The sequence below is a fragment of the Denticeps clupeoides genome, unplaced genomic scaffold, assembly GCF_900700375.1.
Source record: "Denticeps clupeoides unplaced genomic scaffold, fDenClu1.1, whole genome shotgun sequence".
NCBI lineage: Eukaryota > Metazoa > Chordata > Actinopteri > Clupeiformes > Denticipitidae > Denticeps > Denticeps clupeoides.
Window position 1 is genome coordinate 1 of NW_021630023.1, and position 10070 is coordinate 10070.

Genomic DNA, 10070 nt, shown 5'->3' on the forward strand with positions numbered 1-10070 from the left:
GGCTTAAAACACATTCAAAGAGTGAAAACTCCCGCTTTACTGTCAAATTATGATGGAAAAAAGGCAAAAAGTTAACAAAGCCATGTAAAATACTTTCATTTTAAAAGTTTTTCAATAGTTAAAGCTTACAGCACCTGGTATTCCCAGGTACTCCCATCCAAGTACTAACCAGGCCCAAGCCTTCTTAGCTTCTGAGATAAGACAACATTGGGCATTCTTCAGCTGGTTTGTCCGTATACAAACTCTGCTTGAAAATCTTGAACTTAAACCAAAGGGGCTTAACACATATCAAAGAGTGAAAACTCCCGCTTTACTGTCAAATTATGATCATAAAGGCAAAAAAGTAACAAAGCCATGTAAATACTTTCATTTTAAAAGTTTTTCAATAGTTAAAGCTACAGCACCTGGTATTCCCAGGTAGTTCCCATCCAAGTACTAACCAGGCCCAAGCCTTCTTAGCTTCTGAGATCAGACAAGCTTGGGCATTCTTCAGCTGGTTTGTCCATACACAAACTCTGCTTGAAAATCTTGAACTTTAAACCAAAAGGGCTTGAACACATATCAAAGAGTTAAACTCCCCGCTTTAACTGTCAAATTGATGATGGAGAAAAGGCAAAAAGTTGGAGTGGTAAGCTTTTATTTTGCAATACAACAAATAAAGTGCACACCTTCTAGAGGCAATGCAATACTGGGCCGATGAATGGAGCGGATGGAGCAGGCCCTATTGCCGACTCCCTGTTCTAAAAATCCGCTTAATATGACATATCAGATATTAAACTGACATCAGGGTGCGTAGCACCTGAAGGGCCGAGGGCTGAAAACCCCACCTAATCGATTCAGCTCCAAGCCTGTGAATGATCGTTGTAGAGCACACACAGCCAACGACAGAACCTTGAAGAGAGTTAAACAAAAAAAAAAAAAAAAAAGAAAAAGGTGGGACAACATATCAAGAAAGAAAAATACCCCTTAACTTACTTTAAAAAAGTTAACAAAGTGATGTAAATACTTTCATTTTAAAAGTTTTCAATAGTTAAAGCTCTACTGCAACCTGGCATTCCATACGTAGTCTCCCATCCAAGTACTAAGCCAGGCCCAGGCCTTCTTAGCTTCTGAGATCAGACAAGATTGGGCAATCTTCAGCTGGCATGTCTGTAAGCAAACTCTGTTTAAAATCTTGGACTTTAAACAAAAGGGCTTTGAAACATTATAAATGCGAAAACTTCCCGCTTTACTGTCAAATTATGATGGAGAAAAGGCAAAAAAAGCTAACAAAGCCATGTAAATACTTTTATTTTAAAAGTTTTCAATAGTTAAAGCTTACAGCACCTGGTATTCCCAGGCTCGTCTCCCATCCAAGTAACTAACCAGGCCCAAGCCTCTTAGCTTCTGAGATAAGACAAGATTGGGCATTCTTCAGCTGGTTTGTCCGTACACAAACTCTGCTTGAAAATCTTGAACTTTAAACCAAAGGGGCTTAAACACATATCAAAGAGTGAAAACTCCCGCGTTTACTGTCAAATTATGATGCGAGAAAAAGGCAAAAAAGTTAAAAAGCCATTGTAAAAATACTTTCATTTAAAAGTTTTTCAATAGTTAAAGCTTACTTACTGCCACCTGGCTATCCCCTACAGGTAGTCTCCCATGCCAAGTACTAACCAGGCCCAGGCCTTCTTAGCTTCTGAGATCAGACAAGATTGGCAATCTTCATCTGGCATGTCTGTAAGCCAACTCTGCTTAAAAATCTTGGACTTTAAACAAAAGGGCTTTGAAAACATTATAAAGTGCGAAACTCCCGCTTTACTGTCAAATTATGATGAGAAAAGGCAAAAAAGCTAACAAAGCCATGTAAATACTTTTATTTTAAAAGTTTTTCAATAGTTAAAGCTTACAGCACCTGGTATTCCCAGGTAGTCTCCCATCCAAGTACTAACCAGCCCAAGCCTTCTTAGCTTCTGAGATAAGACAAGATTGGGCATTCTTCAGCTGGTTTGTCCATACACAAACTCTGCTTGAAAATCTTGAACTTTAAACCAAAGGGGCTTAAACACATATCAAAGAGTGAAAACTCCCGCTTTACTGTCAAATTATGATGGAAAAAAGGCAAAAAAAGTTAACAAAGCCATGTAAATACTTTCATTTAAAAGTTTTTCAATAGTTAAAGCTTACAGCACCTGGTATTCCCAGGTAGTCTCCCATCCAAGTACTAACCAGGCCCAAGCCTTCTTAGCTTCTGAGATAAGACAACATTGGGCATTCTTCAGCTGGTTTGTCCGTATACAAACTCTGCTTGAAAATCTTGAACTTTAAACCAAAGGGGCTTGAACACATATCAAAGAGTGAAAACTCCCGCTTTACTGTCAAATTATGATGCATAAAGGCAAAAAAAGCTAACAAAGCCATGTAAATACTTTCATTTTAAAAGTTTTTCAATAGTTAAAGCTTACAGCACCTGGTATTCCCAGGTAGTTTCCCATCCAAGTACTAACCAGGCCCAAGCCTTCTTAGCTTCTGAGATCAGACAAGCTTGGGCATTCTTCAGCTGGTTTGTCCATACACAAACTCTGCTTGAAAATCTTGAACTTTAAACCAAAAGGGCTTGAACACATATCAAAGAGTTAAAACTCCCGCTTTACTGTCAAATTATGATGGAGAAAAGGCAAAAAGTTGGAGTGGTAAGCTTTTATTTGCAATACAACAAAAAAGTGCACACCTTCTAGAGGCAATGCAATACTGGGTCGATGAATGGAGCGGATGGAGCAGGCCCTATTGCCGACTCCCTGTTCTAAAAATCCGCTTAATATGACATATCAGATATTAAACTGACATCAGGGTGCGTAGCACCCGAAGGCCGAGGGCTGGAAAACCCCACCTAATCGATTCAGCTCCAAGCCTGTGAATGATCGTTGTAGAGCACACACAGACAAAGAAACCTGAAGAGAAGTTAAAAAAAAAAAAAAAAAAAAAAAAGAAAAAAGGTGGGAAAACATATCAAAGAAAGAAAATACCCCTTAACTTACTTTAAAAAAAAGTTAACAAAGTGATGTAAATACTTTCATTTTAAAAGTTTTCAATAGTTAAAGCTTACTGCACCTGGCATTCATACGTAGTCTCCCATCCAAGTACTAAGCAGGCCCAGGCCTTCTTAGCTTCTGAGATCAGACAAGATTGGGCAATCTTCAGCTGGCATGTCTGTAAGCAAACTCAGTTTAAAAATCTTGGACTTTAAACAAAAGGGCTTTGAAAACATTATAAAGTGCGAAAACTTCCGCTTTACTGTCAAATTATGATGGAGAAAAGGCAAAAAAGCTAACAAAGCCATGTAAATACTTTTATTTTAAAAGTTTTTCAATAGTTAAAGCTTACAGCACCTGGTATTCCCAGGTAGTCTCCCATCCAAGTACTAACCAGGCCCAAGACTTCTTAGCTTCTGAGATAAGACAAGATTGGGCATTCTTCAGCTGGTTTGTCCATACACAAACTCTGCTTGAAAATCTTGAACTTTAAACCAAAGGGGCTTAAACACATATCAAAGAGTGAAAACTCCCGCTTTACTGTCAAATTATGATGGAAAAAAGGCAAAAAAGTTAACAAAGCCATGTAAATACTTTCATTTTAAAAGTTTTTCAATAGTTAAAGCTTACAGCACCTGGTATTCCCAGGTAGTCTCCCATCCAAGTACTAACCAGGCCCAAGCCTTCTTAGCTTCTGAGATAAGACAACATTGGGCATTCTTCAGCTGGTTTGTCCGTACACAAACTCTGCTTGAAAATCTTGAACTTTAAACCAAAGGGGCTTGAACACATATCAAAGAGTGAAAACTCCCGCTTTACTGTCAAATTATGATGCAGAAAAGGCAAAAAAAGCTAACAAAGCCATGTAAATACTTTCATTTTAAAAGTTTTTCAATAGTTAAAGCTTACAGCACCTGGTATTCCCAGGTAGTCTCCCATCCAAGTACTAACCAGGCCCAAGCCTTCTTAGCTTCTGAGATCAGACAAGATTGGGCATTCTTCAGCTGGTTTGTCCATACACAAACTCTGCTTGAAAATCTTGAACTTTAAACCAAAAGGGCTTGAACACATATCAAAGAGTTAAAACTCCCGCTTTACTGTCAAATTATGATGGAGAAAAGGCAAAAAGTTGGAGTGGTAAGCTTTTATTTGCAATACAACAAATAAAGTGCACACCTTCTAGAGGCAATGCAATACTGGGTCGATGAATGGAGCGGATGGAGCAGGCCCTATTGCCGACTCCCTGTTCTAAAAATCCGCTTAATATGACATATCAGATATTAAACTGACATCAGGGTGCGTAGCACCCGAAGGCCGAGGGCTGGAAAACCCCACCTAATCGATTCAGCTCCAAGCCTGTGAATGATCGTTGTAGAGCACACACAGACAAAGAAACCTGAAGAGAAGTTAAAAAAAAAAAAAAGAAAGAAAAAAGGCGGGAAAACATATCAAAGAAAGAAAATACCCCTTAACTTACTTTAAAAAAAAGTTAACAAAGTGATGTAAATACTTTCATTTTAAAAGTTTTCAATAGTTAAAGCTTACTGCACCTGGCATTCCTACATAGTCTCCCATCCAAGTACTAACCAGGCCCAGGCCTTCTTAGCTTCTGAGATCAGACAAGATTGGGCAATCTTCAGCTGGCATGTCTGTAAGCAAACTCTGCTTAAAAATCTTGGACTTTAAACAAAAGGGCTTTGAAAACATTATAAAGTGCGAAAACTTCCGCTTTACTGTCAAATTATGATGGAGAAAAGGCAAAAAAGCTAACAAAGCCATGTAAATACTTTTATTTTAAAAGTTTTTCAATAGTTAAAGCTTACAGCACCTGGTATTCCCAGGTAGTCTCCCATCCAAGTACTAACCAGGCCCAAGCCTTCTTAGCTTCTGAGATAAGACAAGATTGGGCATTCTTCAGCTGGTTTGTCCGTACACAAACTCTGCTTGAAAATCTTGAACTTTAAACCAAAGGGGCTTAAACACATATCAAAGAGTGAAAACTCCCGCTTTACTGTCAAATTATGATGGAAAAAAGGCAAAAAAAGTAACAAAGCCATGTAAATACTTTCATTTTAAAAGTTTTTCAATAGTTAAAGCTTACAGCACCTGGTATTCCCAGGTAGTCTCCCATCCAAGTACTAACCAGGCCCAAGCCTTCTTAGCTTCTGAGATAAGACAACATTGGGCATTCTTCAGCTGGTTTGTCCGTACACAAACTCTGCTTGAAAATCTTGAACTTTAAACCAAAGGGGCTTGAACACATATCAAAGAGTGAAAACTCCCACTTTACTGTCAAATTATGATGCAGAAAAGGCAAAAAAAAGCTAACAAAGCCATGTAAATACTTTCATTTTAAAAGTTTTTCAATAGTTAAAGCTTACAGCACCTGGTATTCCCAGGTAGTCTCCCATCCAAGTACTAACCAGGCCCAAGCCTTCTTAGCTTCTGAGATCAGACAAGATTGGGCATTCTTCAGCTGGTTTGTCCATACACAAACTCTGCTTGAAAATCTTGAACTTTAAACCAAAAGGGCTTGAACACATATCAAAGAGTTAAAACTCCCGCTTTACTGTCAAATTATGATGGAGAAAAGGCAAAAAGTTGGAGTGGTAAGCTTTTATTTGCAATACAACAAATAAAGTGCACACCTTCTAGAGGCAATGCAATACTGGGTCGATGAATGGAGCGGATGGAGCAGGCCCTATTGCCGACTCCCTGTTCTAAAAATCCGCTTAATATGACATATCAGATATTAAACTGACATCAGGGTGCGTAGCACCTGAAGGCCGAGGGCTGGAAAACCCCACCTAATCGATTCAGCTCCAAGCCTGTAATGATCGTTGTAGAGCACACACAGACAAAGAAACCTGAAGAGAAGTTAAAAAAAAAAAAAGAAAGAAAAAAGGCGGGAAAACATATCAAAGAAAGAAAATACCCCTTAACTTACTTTAAAAAAAAAGTTAACAAAGTGATGTAAATACTTTCATTTTAAAAGTTTTCAATAGTTAAAGCTTACTGCACCTGGCATTCCTACATAGTCTCCCATCAAAGTACTAACCAGGTCCAGGCCTTCTTAGCTTCTGAGATCAGACAAGATTGGGCAATCTTCAGCTGGCATGTCTGTAAGCAAACTCTGCTTAAAAATCTTGGACTTTAAACAAAAGGGCTTTGAAAACATTATAAAGTGCGAAAACTTCCGCTTTACTGTCAAATTATGATGGAGAAAAGGCAAAAAAGCTAACAAAGCCATGTAAATACTTTTATTTTAAAAGTTTTTCAATAGTTAAAGCTTACAGCACCTGGTATTCCCAGGTAGTCTCCCATCCAAGTACTAACCAGGCCCAAGCCTTCTTAGCTTCTGAGATAAGACAAGATTGGGCATTCTTCAGCTGGTTTGTCCATACACAAACTCTGCTTGAAAATCTTGAACTTTAAACCAAAGGGGCTTGAACACATATCAAAGAGTGAAAACTCCCGCTTTACTGTCAAATTATGATGCAGAAAAGGCAAAAAAAGCTAACAAAGCCATGTAAATACTTTCATTTTAAAAGTTTTTCAATAGTTAAAGCTTACAGCACCTGGTATTCCCAGGTAGTCTCCCATCCAAGTACTAACCAGGCCCAAGCCTTCTTAGCTTCTGAGATCAGACAAGATTGGGCATTCTTCAGCTGGTTTGTCCATACACAAACTCTGCTTGAAAATCTTGAACTTTAAACCAAAAGGGCTTGAACACATATCAAAGAGTTAAAACTCCCGCTTTACTGTCAAATTATGATGCAGAAAAGGCAAAAAGTTGGAGTGGTAAGCTTTTATTTGCAATACAACAAATAAAGTGCACACCTTCTAGAGGCAATGCAATACTGGGTCGATGAATGGAGCGGATGGAGCAGGCCCTATTGCCGACTCCCTGTTCTAAAAATCCGCTTAATATGACATATCAGATATTAAACTGACATCAGGGTGCGTAGCACCTGAAGGCCGAGGGCTGGAAAACCCCACCTAATCGATTCAGCTCCAAGCCTGTGAATGATCGTTGTAGAGCACACACAGACAAAGAAACCTGAAGAGAAGTTAAAAAAAAAAAAAGAAAGAAAAAAGGCGGGAAAACATATCAAAGAAAGAAAATACCCCTTAACTTACTTTAAAAAAAAAGTTAACAAAGTGATGTAAATACTTTCATTTTAAAAGTTTTCAATAGTTAAAGCTTACTGCACCTGGCATTCCTACATAGTCTCCCATCAAAGTACTAACCAGGTCCAGGCCTTCTTAGCTTCTGAGATCAGACAAGATTGGGCAATCTTCAGCTGGCATGTCTGTAAGCAAACTCTGCTTAAAAATCTTGGACTTTAAACAAAAGGGCTTTGAAAACATTATAAAGTGCGAAAACTCCTGCTTTACTGTCAAATTATGATGGAGAAAAGGCAAAAAAGCTAACAAAGCCATGTAAAAATACTTTTATTTTAAACGTTTTTCAATAGTTAAAGCTTACAGCACCTGGTATTCCCAGGTAGTCTCCCATCCAAGTACTAACCAGGCCCAAGCCTTCTTAGCTTCTGAGATAAGACAAGATTGGGCATTCTTCAGCTGGTTTGTCCGTACACAAACTCTGCTTGAAAATCTTGAACTTTAAACCAAAGTGGCTTAAACACATATCAAAGAGTGAAAACTCCCGCTTTACTGTCAAATTATGATGGAAAAAGGCAAAAAAGCTAACAAAGCCATGTAAATACTTTCATTTTAAAAGTTTTTCAATAGTTAAAGCTTACAGCACCTGGTATTCCCAGGTAGTCTCCCATCCAAGTACTAACCAGGCCCAAGCCTTCTTAGCTTCTGAGATAAGACAAGATTGGGCATTCTTCAGCTGGTTTGTCCGTACACAAACTCTGCTTGAAAATCTTGAACTTTAAACCAAAGGGGCTTAAACACATATCAAAGAGTGAAAACTCCCGCTTTACTGTCAAATTATGATGGAAAAAAGGCAAAAAAGTTAACAAAGCAATGTAAATACTTTCATTTTAAAAGTTTTTCAATAGTTAAAGCTTACAGCACCTGGTATTCCCAGGTAGTCTCCCATCCAAGTACTAACCCGGCCCAAGCCTTCTTAGCTTCTGAGATCAGACAACATTGGGCATTCTTCAGCTGGTTTGTCCGTACACAAACTCTGCTTGAAAATCTTGAACTTTAAACCAAAGGGGCTTAAACACATATCAAAGAGGGACAACTCCCGCTTTACTGTCAAATTATGATGGAAAAAAGGCAAAAAAGTTAACAAAGCCATGTAAATACTTTCATTTTAAAAGTTTTTCAATAATTAAAGCTTACAGCACCTGGTATTCCCAGGTAGTCTCCCATCCAAGTACTAACCAGGCCCAAGCCTTCTTAGCTTCTGAGATCAGACAAGATTGGGCATTCTTCAGCTGGTTTGTCCATACACAAACTCTGCTTGAAAATCTTGAACTTTAAACCAAAAGGGCTTGAACACATATCAAAGAGTTAAAACTCCCGCTTTACTGTCAAATTATGATGCAGAAAAGGCAAAAAGTTGGAGTGGTAAGCTTTTATTTGCAATACAACAAATAAAGTGCACACCTTCTAGAGGCAATGCAATACTGGGTCGATGAATGGAGCGGATGGAGCAGGCCCTATTGCCGACTCCCTGTTCTAAAAATCCGCTTAATATGACATATCAGATATTAAACTGACATCAGGGTGCGTAGCACCTGAAGGCCGAGGGCTGGAAAACCCCACCTAATCGATTCAGCTCCAAGCCTGTGAATGATCGTTGTAGAGCACACACAGACAAAGAAACCTGAAGAGAAGTTAAAAAAAAAAAAAGAAAGAAAAAAGGCGGGAAAACATATCAAAGAAAGAAAATACCCCTTAACTTACTTTAAAAAAAAAGTTAACAAAGTGATGTAAATACTTTCATTTTAAAAGTTTTCAATAGTTAAAGCTTACTGCACCTGGCATTCCTACATAGTCTCCCATCAAAGTACTAACCAGGTCCAGGCCTTCTTAGCTTCTGAGATCAGACAAGATTGGGCAATCTTCAGCTGGCATGTCTGTAAGCAAACTCTGCTTAAAAATCTTGGACTTTAAACAAAAGGGCTTTGAAAACATTATAAAGTGCGAAAACTCCTGCTTTACTGTCAAATTATGATGGAGAAAAGGCAAAAAAGCTAACAAAGCCATGTAAAAATACTTTTATTTTAAACGTTTTTCAATAGTTAAAGCTTACAGCACCTGGTATTCCCAGGTAGTCTCCCATCCAAGTACTAACCAGGCCCAAGCCTTCTTAGCTTCTGAGATAAGACAAGATTGGGCATTCTTCAGCTGGTTTGTCCGTACACAAACTCTGCTTGAAAATCTTGAACTTTAAACCAAAGTGGCTTAAACACATATCAAAGAGTGAAAACTCCCGCTTTACTGTCAAATTATGATGGAAAAAAGGCAAAAAAGCTAACAAAGCCATGTAAATACTTTCATTTTAAAAGTTTTTCAATAGTTAAAGCTTACAGCACCTGGTATTCCCAGGTAGTCTCCCATCCAAGTACTAACCAGGCCCAAGCCTTCTTAGCTTCTGAGATAAGACAAGATTGGGCATTCTTCAGCTGGTTTGTCCGTACACAAACTCTGCTTGAAAATCTTGAACTTTAAACCAAAGGGGCTTAAACACATATCAAAGAGTGAAAACTCCCGCTTTACTGTCAAATTATGATGGAAAAAAGGCAAAAAAGCTAACAAAGCCATGTAAATACTTTCATTTTAAAAGTTTTTCAATAGTTAAAGCTTTCAGCACCTGGTATTCCCAGGTAGTCTCCCATCCAAGTACTAACCAGGCCCAAGCCTTCTTAGCTTCTGAGATCAGACAACATTGGGCATTCTTCAGCTCGTTTGTCTGTACACAAACTCTGCTTGAAAATCTTGAACTTTAAACCAAAAGGGCTTTGATAACATTATAATGTGCGAAAACTCCCGCTTTACTGTCAAATTATGATGGAGAAAAGGCAAAAAGTTGGAGTGGTAAGCTTTTTTTGCAATACAACAAATAAAGTGCAC

At 38.3% G+C, this 10070-nt stretch overlaps 4 pseudogenes; all 4 read right to left on the reverse strand.

Moving 5' to 3' along the window:
• Positions 1-3913: 3913 nt before the first annotated feature.
• Positions 3914-4032, reverse strand: LOC114780689 (uncharacterized; annotated as a pseudogene).
• A 1353-nt stretch (positions 4033-5385) lies between these two features.
• On the reverse strand, positions 5386-5504 carry LOC114780690 (uncharacterized; annotated as a pseudogene).
• Positions 5505-6577: 1073 nt separating this feature from the next.
• LOC114780680 (uncharacterized) lies at positions 6578-6696 on the reverse strand (annotated as a pseudogene).
• Positions 6697-8326: 1630 nt separating this feature from the next.
• Positions 8327-8445, reverse strand: LOC114780681 (uncharacterized; annotated as a pseudogene).
• Positions 8446-10070: the final 1625 nt, after the last annotated feature.